Source organism: Apus apus, chromosome Z, assembly GCF_020740795.1.
Source record: "Apus apus isolate bApuApu2 chromosome Z, bApuApu2.pri.cur, whole genome shotgun sequence".
NCBI classification, from domain to species: Eukaryota; Metazoa; Chordata; class Aves; order Apodiformes; family Apodidae; genus Apus; species Apus apus.
In genome coordinates, this window is record NC_067312.1 from 56,490,325 (window position 1) to 56,506,100 (window position 15,776).

Consider the following 15,776-nt stretch of genomic DNA (forward strand, 5'->3'; position numbering starts at 1 on the left):
ATGGTATTCCAGGTGCAGTCTGACAGGTGCTGAACAGAGTGGGATTACGACATTCTTATCTCTGCTGGTGATGCCCTTGTTGATGTAGCCCAGCTACCTGTTGGCTTTCTTTGCCAATGCAGCACTCCACTCACTTGTGTTGAGCTTGTTGTCCACCAGGACCCTCAGGTCAGTTTCCACAGGGCTGCTCTCCAGCAAAGTAGATCACAGCCTGTGCTGCACTCCTGGGTTATGTTTTCCCAGGTGCAAGACATTAAGTTTGTCTTTGTTGAAATTCATGAGATTCTTGTTAGCCCAAGCTAACAGCCCAAGCCTGTCCAGGTATTCCTGAAGGGTGCTCTCCCTTCCAAAGTGTCCACTTCCTCACTCAACTTGGTGTCATCTGCAAATTTCATCAGGCTACACTTGATCCCATCATCTATACCACTTATTAAAATATTAAACAGCATTGGGCCCAATATCAGTCCCTGTGGAAGTCCACTTGTGTGAGGTTGCCAGTTTGAAAAGCACCCTCTGGGCACAGCCTGTCAGCCAGATTCCCACCCACTGCACGGACCACTTCTCTAGACTGTAACACATCAGTTTGTCTAAGACAAGGCGGCAGGAAAAACTATCAAAAGCCTTGGAGAAATCCAGGAGGACAATGTCTACCACTCACCCCACATCAGCTGAAAGGGACTGAAGGAGTAAGAGTCACAGTTTGGACATGTCAAGCAGCTGAGAAGATCTATGATTACAGAAAATATTTACTTTTCCCCTACAAGAAACTAACAGGTACTTTACTATGATGTGACAACCAAACATCTGCTTAATGCCTTATGTGCATCTTTTCTGTCAACAGGTAAACTGAGGGAAAAAGGCTCAAAATTTTCAACTCTCTTCATGAGTGCTTACTGATCACTACATTTTTAAGAAATATTTACTCCCTTCCTGGCTCAAATTATAGTTTCAAACAGTTAAAGGTACTGTTCAAGGAAGCTCAAAAGTAGTCATGGACAATCACTTTGGAAAAATAGGAGAAAACAAATATTTTGCACCTTCCTTGCACAGATTGAAGAAGAAAAACTCCTGTCTTTATCTTGGGGATCCATACTGCCAGTGAATTTCTGCAGTAATAAGCAATTTGTCTTATTAACCAGCTCAACTCACCAGACTCAATAGCAATCACATAAATAATGGTGCCAGTCTATACTGGACTCCTTTGCTCTGAGTGATCACTGAGCAGCATATGCTAGCAGGCATAGGGCAAATTTAAAAGAGTACAACCAAAAAAGCTAAATGTCCTTCAGAGCTGAAACAAAAATGGACAAAATAAGCAAGACTTCCACAAGTCAGTCAACAAGTACCATTCATGCAAACTAGAAAGTAATCAAACAGAGCTGAAGTCTCTGAAGCTCTTGATGTTCTTACTAGTTGTGAGCTAATTTAGGTAGAAGACATTACCTCTAATTTATTTATTTTTTTTTATGCAGAAGATTGTGGAGTACTGCTTCTCACCCAAAAACATAGAAAGCACAGCAATATATTTAAAGACAAAGCACACAACATGGTAGGAAATTATCTACAGAAAAAAAAAAAAAGTCTTACTGTGCAGTGGAGCTGAATGTAAGAGAGAAGGTTGGACTTACAACGTGCTTTGCAACAAAACTCACTTAGAGATACAGGCTCCTGAAAGGTTGAGAACAGCAACCAACACGGAGATACAAAATTAAAAAGCAAAGGGAGATTCCAAGTCCAGAAAGAAACTTAGAAGTAAGTTTCACTAAGCAGAGCCTGAGTGTATTGTGAATCGAAGTCACAGACCCATATACTTTTTCAGTGTAGAAGAGAAGCTGGAGGAAATACTTTCTTGTCAGTAGTGCAAATATTGTAAATACAGAAAAACTGTGTCCTTCCTGGTGATACTCATATGTGTAACACATGCCTAACCATCACAATGAGCTGCAAAACTTAAGTTTTTCTTGCAGAAGTACATGCATGAAAGTATACTTCCTACTGGGCCTATGATACTTTTCATATGTAACTTCTCACCCCAAGGACTAGACAATATATATGGAAAACTAGTAATAAATGTGCAGTACATCTATTGAGTATGTTTTAATGTCCATAAATACTTCTGGGTTTCTCCTTCCAGCATTGTTTAGTTCAACTTTTTTAACTTTACAGGTTTATGTAGATACTAAAAAGACTGACTATATTGCAGGAAAATATAACCAAAACTATTTCCAACAGCACACAATATTTTCACAGGTTTTTTTTATTGCTGATGTAGTTAAAGCAGTGATGGGAAACAGTTATTATTTAGCCGGTAAAATCCATAAGAAGACAATTACATTGGTCTAAATATTGTAAGAATGGACCAAAGAAGCAAGGTACATAACCCATCTGATGGATGAAAGTTTTGACCATACCACAGGACATCAGAGGAGGGGAACCATTTAGACAACATGGAATATTTTCCACTGAAATAAACAGTTCTGCTTCATTACCAACTAAAATTACAATATGTAGCAAATATATTGTAGTTCACTGTGTCACCAACATTTTTCAGTGCTCAAATAAGGGATAAAGGTTACTTTTCTTATATTTTGAGTTGCAGTTTTGTTGCCAAATGTGAAATATTTAACCATTAAGGCAGACATTATTCTTCTGCCTTTCTGTTCTGATTAATTCCTATAATATAAAACAGCAATTCATTTTATCCCTCCACATCACAAGTCCAGCTGAAGGAGATAAGTGGCTGATAAAAGATCTCTGAGAACAGTTATAAATTATTCACTTTAAAAGAATAATAAAGCAGCAATGCAGCGCTGAGTAAATCCTCAATATATTTCACATAACTTACTTAGAAACCTTCAGCAAATTACAGTCAATAATCTTCACTGTCAACCTGCTATTCCCCAAACTTTTGCACAGAAATTTACCTCAGAAATGCAAATGTTTAATTAGTTTTTAATGGTGAGGTTTATTTTTACTAAATCTGGTAATCTGTCTCTATTATTTTCTCCATTTTTTATACTTAACTAGTCATTGTCTTTTGAGGAGTTTTATTTCTCCTTCCGTTTTGTATTTCCCTCTTTGAAAATGCAAACTTCAGTAAAAGTGATCAGCATATGTCACTTGAAGAAAGGTGCACTATAACAATCAACCCTTGGTCTTTTTCTCTTGGGGCAGATATTCCAAGTTCAAGGGCTAAGGTATGAGGGAGGAAGCTCATACTAAGCTGGATTTATGGGGCATTGTTTGAATATATGCATGAGTGAAAAGCAATGTGTTTTGCTTTATTTTGATTTAGATATCTGATGGCAGGGAGTGGAAACCATTGGTGTAGGATGAATTTGGGACTCTTAAATATGAGTGGTGATGCACATGCTGTCCTGGAAAAAAAACCAAAACAACAACAAAAACACCAAACAAACAACAACAAAAAAGCCAACCAATTTTGTTAACTTTGAGCAGTAATGGTCTCTGCTTTGGTTCTTATGCTGTTCTGAAAATATAATTTTAATTTAATAATAATAATACTGCAGATGCTTTTTCATAATATGCATGTTTTCCTCCTTTAAGTATCTAAGGACTGTGATAACCATGAAAAGCTCACAAAAATGTTGGTTTTTTTTTTCTTTTCCCTTAGGCCAGCAACCAACTGAAAACATCTGAAGAAGTGTAATTTCTTTTTCCAATTAAATTTGGTCTAAATATTAAAAATCTCTCAGATCAGAGAGCTCAAAGTCTCTTTAATCTCTACATCACCTTCTCATTATGTGACAAGCTGAGTGAATTTGTTTCTAACTCCTTGGCAGCAGTAGCTTGGGCAGGCTAATAGAGAAGTCCTGTGCCATGAGGGACAGTTCAGATGCTCCTGTGGCAGCAGCCACAGGTGATTTGGAGGACTGTGATTCACCTGAAAGCCTTTGTTTCTTTTGGACATATGTAATCCTTTTCACATGATGCTGCCAACTAGAAGGACCTTGCGGTCTTTACAACACATGAAGCCTCCTTGTCGATTGCTCAGATACCATGGCAACCAGGATGGACAGGCAGACTCCAGGAGTAGAGTATTATTAGGGGGGCCATGTGAGAGGAGAACAGGCTATATCACACCAAGGCTCTTGGCCCAACTATAGCTATCCTATAACCTTTCTGAACAATAAATGTGTACTGTATGAACCCTCCTCCTGAAAGAAAAACAAAAAAATCTGATGATGAAATTTACATGGGTGAGCATATAAGCGTTAGCTGCCAAAACAAATTATAACAGGTTGCAAGGTTACGCTATATAAATTGGGTAATTTAATTTATTAATTCTAAAATACCAAACTTTCTTCCAAGCCTGAGCTGAAAGTAGTTCCAAAAGAATCACATACCCTTCTTCACCAGTCTTCTGAGCTATCTCACAAGACAACAAGTAAGAGCCTGTGGTAATAGTGAGTAGTATGAATGCCACATCTTCCACAAAAACTGCAAGCATCTAACAACTAACTACCAAACACCACACTCTGGATCCAGGGTTAGGAAAGCATATGTGCCTCATTGAGCAGCAGCCCTATTTGGACCATCTGCCACACAGGCAAATTATTCCAGAGGAGTAAGCTGTAGTAAAGGAACTCTCAAACATCTGAAAACAGTTCCTATTATTAATGACAGTATGACATATCTTGTTCTGCCACCACCTGCAACTATTGCTGTTGACACAGAAGACAACTCACTCACAATGACAGAATTTTAAAAAAGAAAATGGAAGACCAAGCACTTGGCTCTTTTTGGTGGTCTAATTCTTTGAGAGAACATTATTACAGTGTCACAGTCAGGGACAAATTTGACTTGGCTCTCAGTACACAACTAACATTTGCTGAAGATACAAGAAAAAATAACTGTTATTAGGGAAATGCACCATAATTAGCAATTGCTTGCAAAGGTTGTAATTTATATAACAAGCTAGAACCATCAAAAATCTGTAATGGAGAAATGACGTGACACAGGTTAGCAGATCCTGTGTTTTTATTGTGCATTAGGAAGGAAGAACTACTGCACCATTTGTCATAAACAAGTACCAAACAGAAGATCACTTCTTTCACATCAAGCTTGGACAAGAGATAATAAAAATGTAGCTATCAGCAGATACATGTGATGCTTGGCACAATAGTCAGTTGCCATGGGGATGGGTTGTGTAGAACAGAAATTGCTTATAAAAATAGTTGGTGGCTAGTCTCCTCAGAAAGATGTTCTGTATTTGGCATTGGCTGTCAGTCTCACCATACAAGCTGACAAGGTTTGTGTCCCTAATAGCAGCAGTATGCATGTGCTGGGCAGGGGGCCTTAATCATGCTTGATTTCAGGAAGTCAGAAGCCTACCATCTGTTAAAGTCCACCAAGCAAGATCCCAAGCAGAGGCTGAGGAGGAGACAGTCTCCATCCTGCTCCTCTCGGTGACAGAGAACAAGAACCACACCAGATCCCCAGGGCTCTCTTGTTTGAGACCTGCACAAGCAGAATTGAATTATAAGCTTTCAGATTTGTTGCTTTTAAATAACACAAGTTAAAACACCACCCTGTTGACAATCATTTCTGGAGTCCTATACTTCACTGACTGACCGGTGCTCCTGCACTATGGCCAATTAATTATTAACCTTGCCGATCATGAACCCAGAAGGAATTTTTTATGGATAACCTTGTTTGCAAAGAATGAATTAAGATTAAGCCAAACTTGCTGCTTTAAACAGTGATTGTTCAAGTGGAAAATTTGAAGTTCAGTGTAACTGTGAAGAAACTGACTTAAAAGTTATTGTTGAAGTTCTGTAATTCATGGGTTCCTGAACTGGTGACACTTTTAAGGGGTCTTACTGTCAGAGGGTTGTTTCCCACCTCCAGCTTTTCAATCTTTCTCAGACTGAAGACTCCAAATACAAAGATGGGGAGTAAATTTAATCCCACCATCATAGTGAAGGAACTTGGGCTTTAAAACACTGATCTTACAAAAGGATGTCTGAGAAGATGTTCATTGTTCTTGAGTTCTGTTTACTGTTGTGTGGACTGCAGAATAAACTTTTGCTCCCTGCCTTTCCTATCACTTCCCTTTTAATGCAATTATCACAATAAACTGAGAACATTTTATGAGAGCTCCTGATATATGACATTCAATATCCCACAAATATGTTATTTCAACACATTTTATGGAGCAATGCATTATGTTCTGGAAGTGCACTGACTTGCAAGTATACATGCCAGCCCTATTGTGATAACAGCAAGGCTATCGTGAATTCTCATGCTACTGGCATTTAAGCTGAGGAAAGGTGTATTAGTCAGGGCATAGAGCCCACGCTCTTTTCCTTTGTTGAGTTGTCTCCTGGTACCTTTCAAGTTCTTTACATGAACAAATCAATAAGAAAGGAGCAAGGAGATTAAAGATGTGCCTTTATGCTTCTTCCTCTTGGGTATTCCATTGTTTCCAGAGAAGACGAGAATAAAAGTCCCATAGAAGAGATAACTTGCAAAGGGATAGTAAGATAAGGCAAGTCAAATGTTACAAGAGGAAAAAAAAATATATTCTTTTCTTTAACTGCTAAATGTCCCCAGACACCATTCCATTAATTGGGTAGCAACGATCCCAGGTGCCACATAGAAATGCGTATACCTTCATAGGTATCACAATGAAACAATATAACATAGAAACAATATTAAATTTTCAGCAATGCAAATGATGAATCAGAGAAAGCATGACCCTTTATGGAACATTACATCTCAGTCTCTGCCATGCTGCACGCCAATGTGAAGAACGCAACTTCAGGTTGTAATTTTGGAGCTAATCTTTATCTTTGTATACATGCACACACACAAAAGAATATAAGGTTCTTGGCAATCTCCCAGAGATAAAGAAAATTAAAGGACACTAATATGAATTTTGCACTACAGAACAGGCACTCTAAAAATAACTCTGCCCACCTTCCTCCTTTTGCTGCAAGATTAATACTCCTCCAACGTTAGTAGCAGGGGAAACTTATTTGATGTTGGCTGTATGTAGAGAGTATAGCTGGATAGGAGTTATGTAAAGAAATACAGATAAGCAGGCAAGACATCCTAGATTAGAGCTCAGGTCTCAGAGATTAGATTTGAGTTGCTAACTCCCTTTACAGTTGTAATAAAATTATTAGCTAAACTCACTGAATTTCAACAGTGACAGACTATGCAAATTCTAGAGGAAAATTAACTTTGCTCTGATGTTTAAACATGAACCTAAGAACAGAGCTGCAATTAGATCCTTCAGTTGGAAGGAACAAATTCCAAGTGGCAGACGGAAACAAACTGCAGTGACCCAGGGGATTTTGTACATTCCTGATTCATGCCCATACTTTGTGACCTGTGTCTGTCTCTGTTCATGACTGGACAACACAGTGAAGATGTGGAAGGGAGATGTGCTGGATGTGACCTTTTATGATAATGACTGCTGCTTATAAGCACTCTACTTCTCCTCTTTGATTGTTTCCAAAGGCAGTGAACAGGTTTGAAGCCTTACATTTTTGAACTTTCATTAGGAGACTAGTTTGCATACATTTTAAATGCTAATCACTGTTCAGTAAGCTGGCAAACTGATGGGTCACAACCTCTTCACCACCAGAATAGTCTGTAGCTCTCACTGCCTGTTGGCATTGCTGCCAGAAACCAAACAGGGTAGTAAGAGTTTGGACAGCCGATCATCCTCTTCAGAAATGTAGGTTCATTACAGAAGTAAAGGTTTTAAGTGGAAAATTTTAGCTGATTAAAAAATGAGTCCTTGCTGAATTGTGTCTTGGTGTCTATGTTTCTTCAGTCATTATCTACTGGCTATAAGTTCAGATACTAACTTTAAATTCTAAGTTTCATTACATGAACTGCACAGAAATTATCTTTATTACTCTGTGCTTGCAATGAGTAGCCATGTGCTAAACTTGTACAACTGAAATTATGGAGTAAAAACTGAAGAATTTCAGCATCAGAATAATAACAATTAATTTAAAGCTTCAGTTTTACTCACCTGTTGTTATATTAATAATTAAAATAGCATTTCAAAGGATATGTTTCTACATTTTTATGCAGTCAGGCTGATGAGGAAGGACAAACACTCAAAAAGTGCAGTTACACAAGGTGCTTGAATATAGAAATTATTTCCCTAAAGTGTTTAATCATGCTTTCTAAAACCACTTCCTCTCGTGATCTAACCACACAATCACAATAAAAGTTTAAAGACGAAGTTCAATTGCACCAAATTATAGGTGATAGTTTCTCTGAAATGGACTGTTTTCCATTAAAGAGTGAACTCATTTAATTAAATAACCATATTCTTTGCATGGCCTCTGGACTGACAGGTGATACTCTGTCACACACTTGCACGGATGGACTTTTTGCCTCCTTAAAACTCAAGCTACATGGGAGAATAACAACTAAACATGTAGCCACTTCCTTCTATAAAGTAATCATTTAATGGCTGCCTTACTCCATGCAATGAAAACGCTGTGTGTGACAGGAATGCTGCAGAAATTACTTGAAACTCTGCTTGTTTTACAGCAGGGGAAACCAAAGCATAGATGTACAAGGGGAGAGCATGGAGCTGGAAGATGTCCCATTCCTAGATCTACTCACTGCATTGTCTTTTTCCTCCCATCCTCCAAAAGAGATGTTTCTCACTCATGTATTTATTTTGGGCAACATCAACGTGTTTTCTGGGCTAAAGTTTGGATGGCTATGGTCAACATACTTCCCAGGAACTGGTCAAAGAGCCACCACATTGTGGTGGTGGTAGAGGATACTAACAAGTGTCAGTCCAACTTTCCCCTCTGAAAGCCAAAAAATTCCCCTGATTAGGGAGAAAGCAAAAAGGAAAAAGATGCCATTCATTTAAAATACATAAGAAGTGAGGGAAAACTATCAGCCACAGCTGGCAAGGAGTTCCAGTGCCCCTATATTTAACAGTAGCTAAACATAAGCCTAAAGAAGCTTTTATTGCATTGCAATATCATAGACAAATATGGATATTAGCCAAAGATTTTGGCAGCTGCAAAGTAGATGGCAGACACACAAAAGGTGGGAGAAATTATGTCATGCTATGGCAGAAATATATCAGCTAGATGAATCTTCTATTTCATTCTCAAGAATGACTTAACAATCTTATTATTCAAAATGTAATCTTTAGATTTAAGGGTCAACATTATGTGCAGGAAAAACTGGACAGGGTTCATATCTCTGATAAATGTTCTAATTTCAGGTTCTCCTCTCATGAGGTAAACAGCATTTTATCACTTCAGATAGTGATGTACACTTTTAAAAAGGTATCTTTTAAATGTATGCCTTAAGCAAGTTTGTGTACCTTAGTGTGTATTTCAAACAAACAGGGCACAATTAAGACATTAGAGAAGCATTTGAAGTAAAATTTTTCTATAATGGACTTTCCTTAAATTTCCATACCATAAATTACTACATGAAAAGATTCTAGGCCAATCTTTCTAAAAAATCACTACCAGATATCTGCAATATATAAGAAAATATTCCAACTGGCAATTTTTCAGGTCCAATTGCAGCTGAAATTTTTGCCATCCAAACAACACAGAAGTACTCCAGTGCATGTGAAAATCAAGCCAACACACTGGCATGCAACCAATTCTCTGCTGGTAGCCTGCTAATTACAAAGTAGTTTTGGTAGAATACTGTAATTTTTAACAGCTAATTAGGACTTTATAATGTAGCTTTGTGAGCACTACTTGAACTTAATTATGAAAGAGGAACAGGCTTCTCCCCACAGTAAAGAGTAAATACATAATTACAGAGGAAATAATATTAAGAAATAGAATAAATTTAATTTCATTTACATGCAGGTAGCAAAATCAATACCAAAGGCAACAAAGATCACACCAAATTAAAAATATTTTTAAAAGGCATTACATCTAGCAACATATTTGAACTGGCCACAGCTTAAATAAGTTAGTCTTAGGAAAAAAGCCTGAGCAGAACAAAAGAGGATTGTGTACCACCCATCAGAATTTCAGTTTATGTGTGAATTTGCACATGTCTAAATGGGCAGGCATGGGCCCAGTAGGTCTTATCAGCATCCTGAGCCAGTGCTGAAGACTATGTCTATTGAACTTGTGTAAGCAAGATGCACAAAATAAGCAACTTTTCCATCTCTGCAATTCTGTCTGTGGTCTTGCTGATTACTCAGGGAAAATTAATCCCACCATGGGGACTGAGTGAAATTGTTCAAGATGGCTGTGACTACACAACATTTCCTGGAAGCCTAAGAATTTTTTGAGGACTTAGTTATTTGGACCAGGTTTTCCTCACACAGGGGAAGAAATCTAGTATCAAAGACAGCTACATATGGGAGATAATGAGGGAAAGTGAGAGGGTGAGAGAGAGAGGAAAGATGAAAATAAGAAAGAAAGAAAAAATTCTTAGCCCCGAAGTAGGCAAAAAAGAGATCTGAACCAGGTCTCCAAGGCAGTTTCTTAGACTCGAACTGGGAGGTTTGAGTGCTGAAAAACAAACATTTTGGTAAAATTTCATGTATGTAAAAGATTTTGAAGTCTTAGGCTTTGATTAGTGCAGGGGGGGGGGAAGGTAAAGATGCCTGGCACAGACTTTGTTGATGAACTCTGAGCATTTTTTAATCTACTCTCACATTCTGTTGTCATGGCTAATGGATTTACCAGTCTGTTTGTGCTAAAAAAAGTCAGGATTTAATTTGCCTATGATGCAACCCAACCATGCCAAAGAAATGCCAATATTATCATGCTTCTGGGTAGGGTGGCAAGTATGCCTTTCCCTTCTCTGTTCAACATCTTCCAGCATAACTACGACAAGCAGAGTTAATGAATTAGAAGTCTCATTTTTATTTGATACAGATCGACTTTTTGAGCTCTTTCTGCTTCAATCAGCATTTTCAGTGGCATTAAAATACAGCATTTATTGAATACGTGCACATCTTTTAAAAGATAGAAAATTCAACATCGACTGAAAGCAGCTCTGCAGTTGTGCGTGGCTGGGAATATACCACATAAGTTTCCAAGAGAGTTTCTAATTATAGCAAGCACTTTTGGTATAACTACTGTATGGTCTTCTTTTGGTTGTAGAGGTATTAACTCTCTCAAAAGATGTACATAAGCATGTTGGAACCAGCATCACAGCAAAGGTTATTTCTAGAAATTAGTTTCCTGCAGCACTGTACAAACTGTACACATAAGCCATCTTTCCTTGTTGGTTTTGCTTTGTGGCATGAACTTGATCTCCTTGGAAGTGTCCAACATGCCATTCAAACAGATGCCTGCAAGTGTGGGTGGCCAAGAGTTCATAAACAAGTAGATGCACCATAAGAAAATAAAATTAAAATTTTATCCCCTAATATCTCAGCAGCTGAATATCCTTATCTTTATGGTCCCTAACTACAAGATGGTTTCCCCAGAAATATTTAAGCTGAGATGAATACTCTTAGAAAACAAGAAACCTTTCCCATGCTCATTTGAGGAAAAGTTTATTCAACTTCAGTTAGGAAGAGCAAGCTGAACACAGGCTTGTATTGCAGTATTTTTGTGTGTTCTAACCAAATTAAACCAATGTATGTTCCTTTCAGTTTAGCTCAGCAGGCTCCAGAACACCTATGTTTTGTGTCTTGGAATATGGAAAACACAGTGGGCAAGGTTTGCTGAGAGAGGAATCTTGGCTGATGGTTGACATTAAAATTAAGCATAGTGTCAGCATTCATTAAGATATGACAGAAAACATTTCCAATCCTGCTAGCCAAGAGGCTTGAACCCAAACTAGCCAGCTGCAACAGAGAAAATACACCACAGCCAGACACACTGAATCCTGGTACTATTAAAACAATATGACTGTGACCATTTCAGTGAGCACTGAACATTTCAGCTGAGTTCAGGCATTTTAAGATTATGTTTGAATCTGGAAATTCCCATATTCACAGTCATTCAGGTGAAGCTGAGCAGAGTAGAGATCACTTTTCGGAGAGACCTTTCCTCCCTTGTTAATGAAGCAGTGATGTTCAGTGGCAGTGTGACCATGAAGAGCCTTACACAGAAGGTCATACTGATCAGGTTGACAACTGGTCCTGTGAAACAAGTAATAACAGAAAAAGCTGCAAATATTGCATTTGATCCAACTGCAGCTGCCTCCACATGAGGGTTACAACCCTGATTTTGCCTTCCATTTCCAGTAGAAATATTGAAAACATCAGTGCATAGTGGGTAGGCAGGATTCCACATTGGTGTTCTACACCTGATATATTTACACAGCCTTTGCAGACAAACCTGCACTCACACTTTTCTTCAGAAGATGCACTCATTAAGCTCTGTTATTATTATGCCCTGAAAACACCATGTTTAAGGTAAAGCAGAAAACCCTGGCAAGAACACCATGTCAGGCTAATGAAGTAGCATGGCTTTCAAACCGGTGTTTGTTCCTCTTAGTTGGTTTTGAATGTAATCACAGAGAGAGGAAGAGAGACTGCTGGTTCCAGGGAGGAAGATTGCCAGCAGCTCACAGCAAGCAGGACTAACAGGCACACCTTTGTTTTTGAAACAGACGTTGAATAAGCTAACAGGGAAGCCACTGCCCTTCCACACCATGTGCTCTCCTGTGATTACTAGTGAGTGTCTTCATTGCGTTTAGAACCTCCTTTCACAACTAAAAGCTTTTGAGCTTCCAGAACACTAAAGGAGACAACCTGAAAATTTGGCTAAACATCCTCTTCTCTGAACAGCCTCAGGTTCCTCTACCCCTAAATCAAAGTGAAGCCAGCACATAGTGACAAGCACAATATATACCCCACAGGCTTCTCTTAAGGCAATTATAATGTCAGGAAAGGACAAATTAAATTAATTAATCTTAGGAAAGAGGATTCAGAAGATTAATGGTAGGTAGCGTACTACCTACACTCTGTGCTATATTATGCTGCTTGGCCTATTTTTCTTGTGTGTTTTCAGTGTAGCTTTTTTCTGTAGGTGTGGCTCAGGCAGTAGATTAAAGATGAGGGAAGTTAAAATTTTTGGCCCTGCTACTGGAACCCTTTTCATTGCAGTTCCCTTTATCCTATTTACATCTGAGTCAATTTTGCTGAATGTTTGAAAAGTACTTCACAGACTCACAACGTTTTCAGAAAGGGCTTAAGGACTGAAAATTCACATACACTCAAGCTGAGAAATACATGTCTGTGTGCTCACATATCCCAGTCATTCAAGAGGGGAATGTGATTCCTCCACCAGTACAGCTTTCTTCCTATCTCATCAGATCCTTTATTCTAATCTTCCAGTGTAAATACAACTTTCAGTCATTCCACTGTTATCACATCCATGTAGAACAGTAGAGTTGGCTCTAAATATGCTCCTTTCAAAGATGAAGGAAGGAGGGGTTTGTCCTTTGCTCACCTCTCTGTCAAGTTCGGGTTTATCAATTTTGCCTGAAGGGGTGATTCTCCAGATACAGCAACCCCAACATCACTGGCAGCAGAATATAATTTTTGACTGCTGGTTCATTCTTATGTTGCCACTTCAGGATGGGGGATGGACTATACTAGGCTTTGGTATGTCAGGCACGGTGCCCAGAAGTGGTTACTGTACAGGAAAGAGCTCTTCTGCATATGCAATATTCTGTCCTAGCTTGCTGCTGCTCCTTATGCATTATGATACACCCCCAAAAGGTCCAAGATGTTCTGTTCATCAGACCAAACTGGACTCTTGAGGGGTTCACATATATGCAATGATACTGATTGATTAGTCATATTTGTGAACATTCAATTAGGTCCAGCAATGGGAATATATGGAGCCTACTGCTTACAAAACAGGGAGCTGGGACTGGTCTTCACACTTTTATGTACAAAACTGCAATGCATTCAAAATCTAAAATGACAAAATCTACCAAAGTATTATACAAAATCTGGCACAACAGGAAAAGGGAGTTTCTGGCAGAACTATTTGTGGGAATAACTGCTTGAGGAAGCCCATAGTATAAAACCTTCAAATTCTGCCAACCACAATTTTATAATCCAATGAACATTTCTGTACTACAGCCTTTCTGCTGCTGTCTGCTTTTATGCTTGGCTTGCAAACCTTCATTACAGAATTTTTTCCTTTTTGTTCTGAATCATCTTAACACCTAACAAAATAGATACAGATGGTAACTAAGCTGGCAAGACACTGTTTATCTGTTTCTTGTAGTATTAGGTGAAAATTTGTTGTTAGGTCCAATACATGCTGAGCCTTAAAACAAAGTGCATGTCCTATGTATTACTTTAGTTGTCTGATGACTTAAAATAGCATAAACCTTGAGTCAGCTTGAAAACACCAAACCCATTTGTCTCATCTCAGGAAATGGGGTATAAAGCAATGCATCATATCTCTCCAGTGGTTGGTACCCCTCCTGGCTTCTCAGTTCAGCACGTTCTGTAAGATTTTAATTCCTATATCTCTCTTGTGGTTACATCTGAAACAGATCCTCTGCTATACGTGTCTGACAGCTCTACCTCTCATGCTAAAATGCAGCTGACAGTATATTCACTACAATGCAGGGGAGGAGGAAAAAGTGGGAATCTTTTAAATCACCACAATAGGTCTTAATCAGGTCACTATTACATTGAACACATACTAAGCTTTAACTCTGATTGACTGTAATTGAGGATAAGGCCACTTAGCACTAAATTAACATGCTCAGTAAGCGAGAGGACCGGACCCCACAGGCTTCATCCTACTGCAGGAGTCAAAGAGTTTATGTCATTAAATACACTGGGACACCTAAACCAAAATCCAAACAACCCCTCTGAGGTCATCTAGAACTGGAAATAACTTCCTTCAAATTTCCACCTCAAACTGTAACCAGCTTCAAAAAAACAAGTTTGTAATCCAGTGAAAAGAACCCTACATAAGTGAATTTAAATCAAAGAACTGCAGCAACTTAAATATATGGGGTTAAAGTGGGTCAAAACATAATTTAAATAACACAGCTTCTTTCCACACTATTCAGAGGATTTCAACAAAAGGTTTGCCTCTTGGAGATACTCAGTTGTTAGTGTTTGAGTGGATGTGACAAAAAGTATGAACATCACTTTTAAATCATTACACGCTGCTTCAGAAACTAATACTTTCTACTCAGTTGAGGGTAATAATTTTGTGTGTACTTTTCTTTTTCCAAATGTTACATTCTATTACCTTAAAAAAATATATATTAAAAAATTACCCTATAGGTGTACCTTACTCCCTAAAGAAGAATGTTATTCCACCTGATTCTTCTTGTTGTTATTAGGATAGGAGATAGCTTCTAGGTGAATGTCATCCACCTATAATAATCACATTAAGGCAGAACGCATTAATTAATGATGAGGTTTCGTTTTATTCACTTCTGGTGTTAGTTGAATAACCTGTGGCATTTCTTTAACAAGAAAAAGGCATTTCTTGCTTCATCTAGTAAAAGAAAAAAAATTGTACATGCTATATTCTTATATGAGCATAAATCAAAATAGCTCCACCAGTCTCCAACAGAGTATAACTATTGCCTAAGAACAACACACACCAAAACATAGAATAGCTTTGAATGATCACAGAATTTCTGCTTGCTACATAAAAAAATCAAGAAGTGTTTTTTTCTGCGTAAAACATACTGAATTTTCAACTTGTGATGTTGGAAAAGACTTTCTCTAGACTGTATATTTAAAGGCAGGGACTAATTTTCAGATTTGCACAAGAATTTAGACTTTAAGTTCTATGAGAGATAGTGTTTTAAAATCAGGCCTCTAGTATCCTTCAACA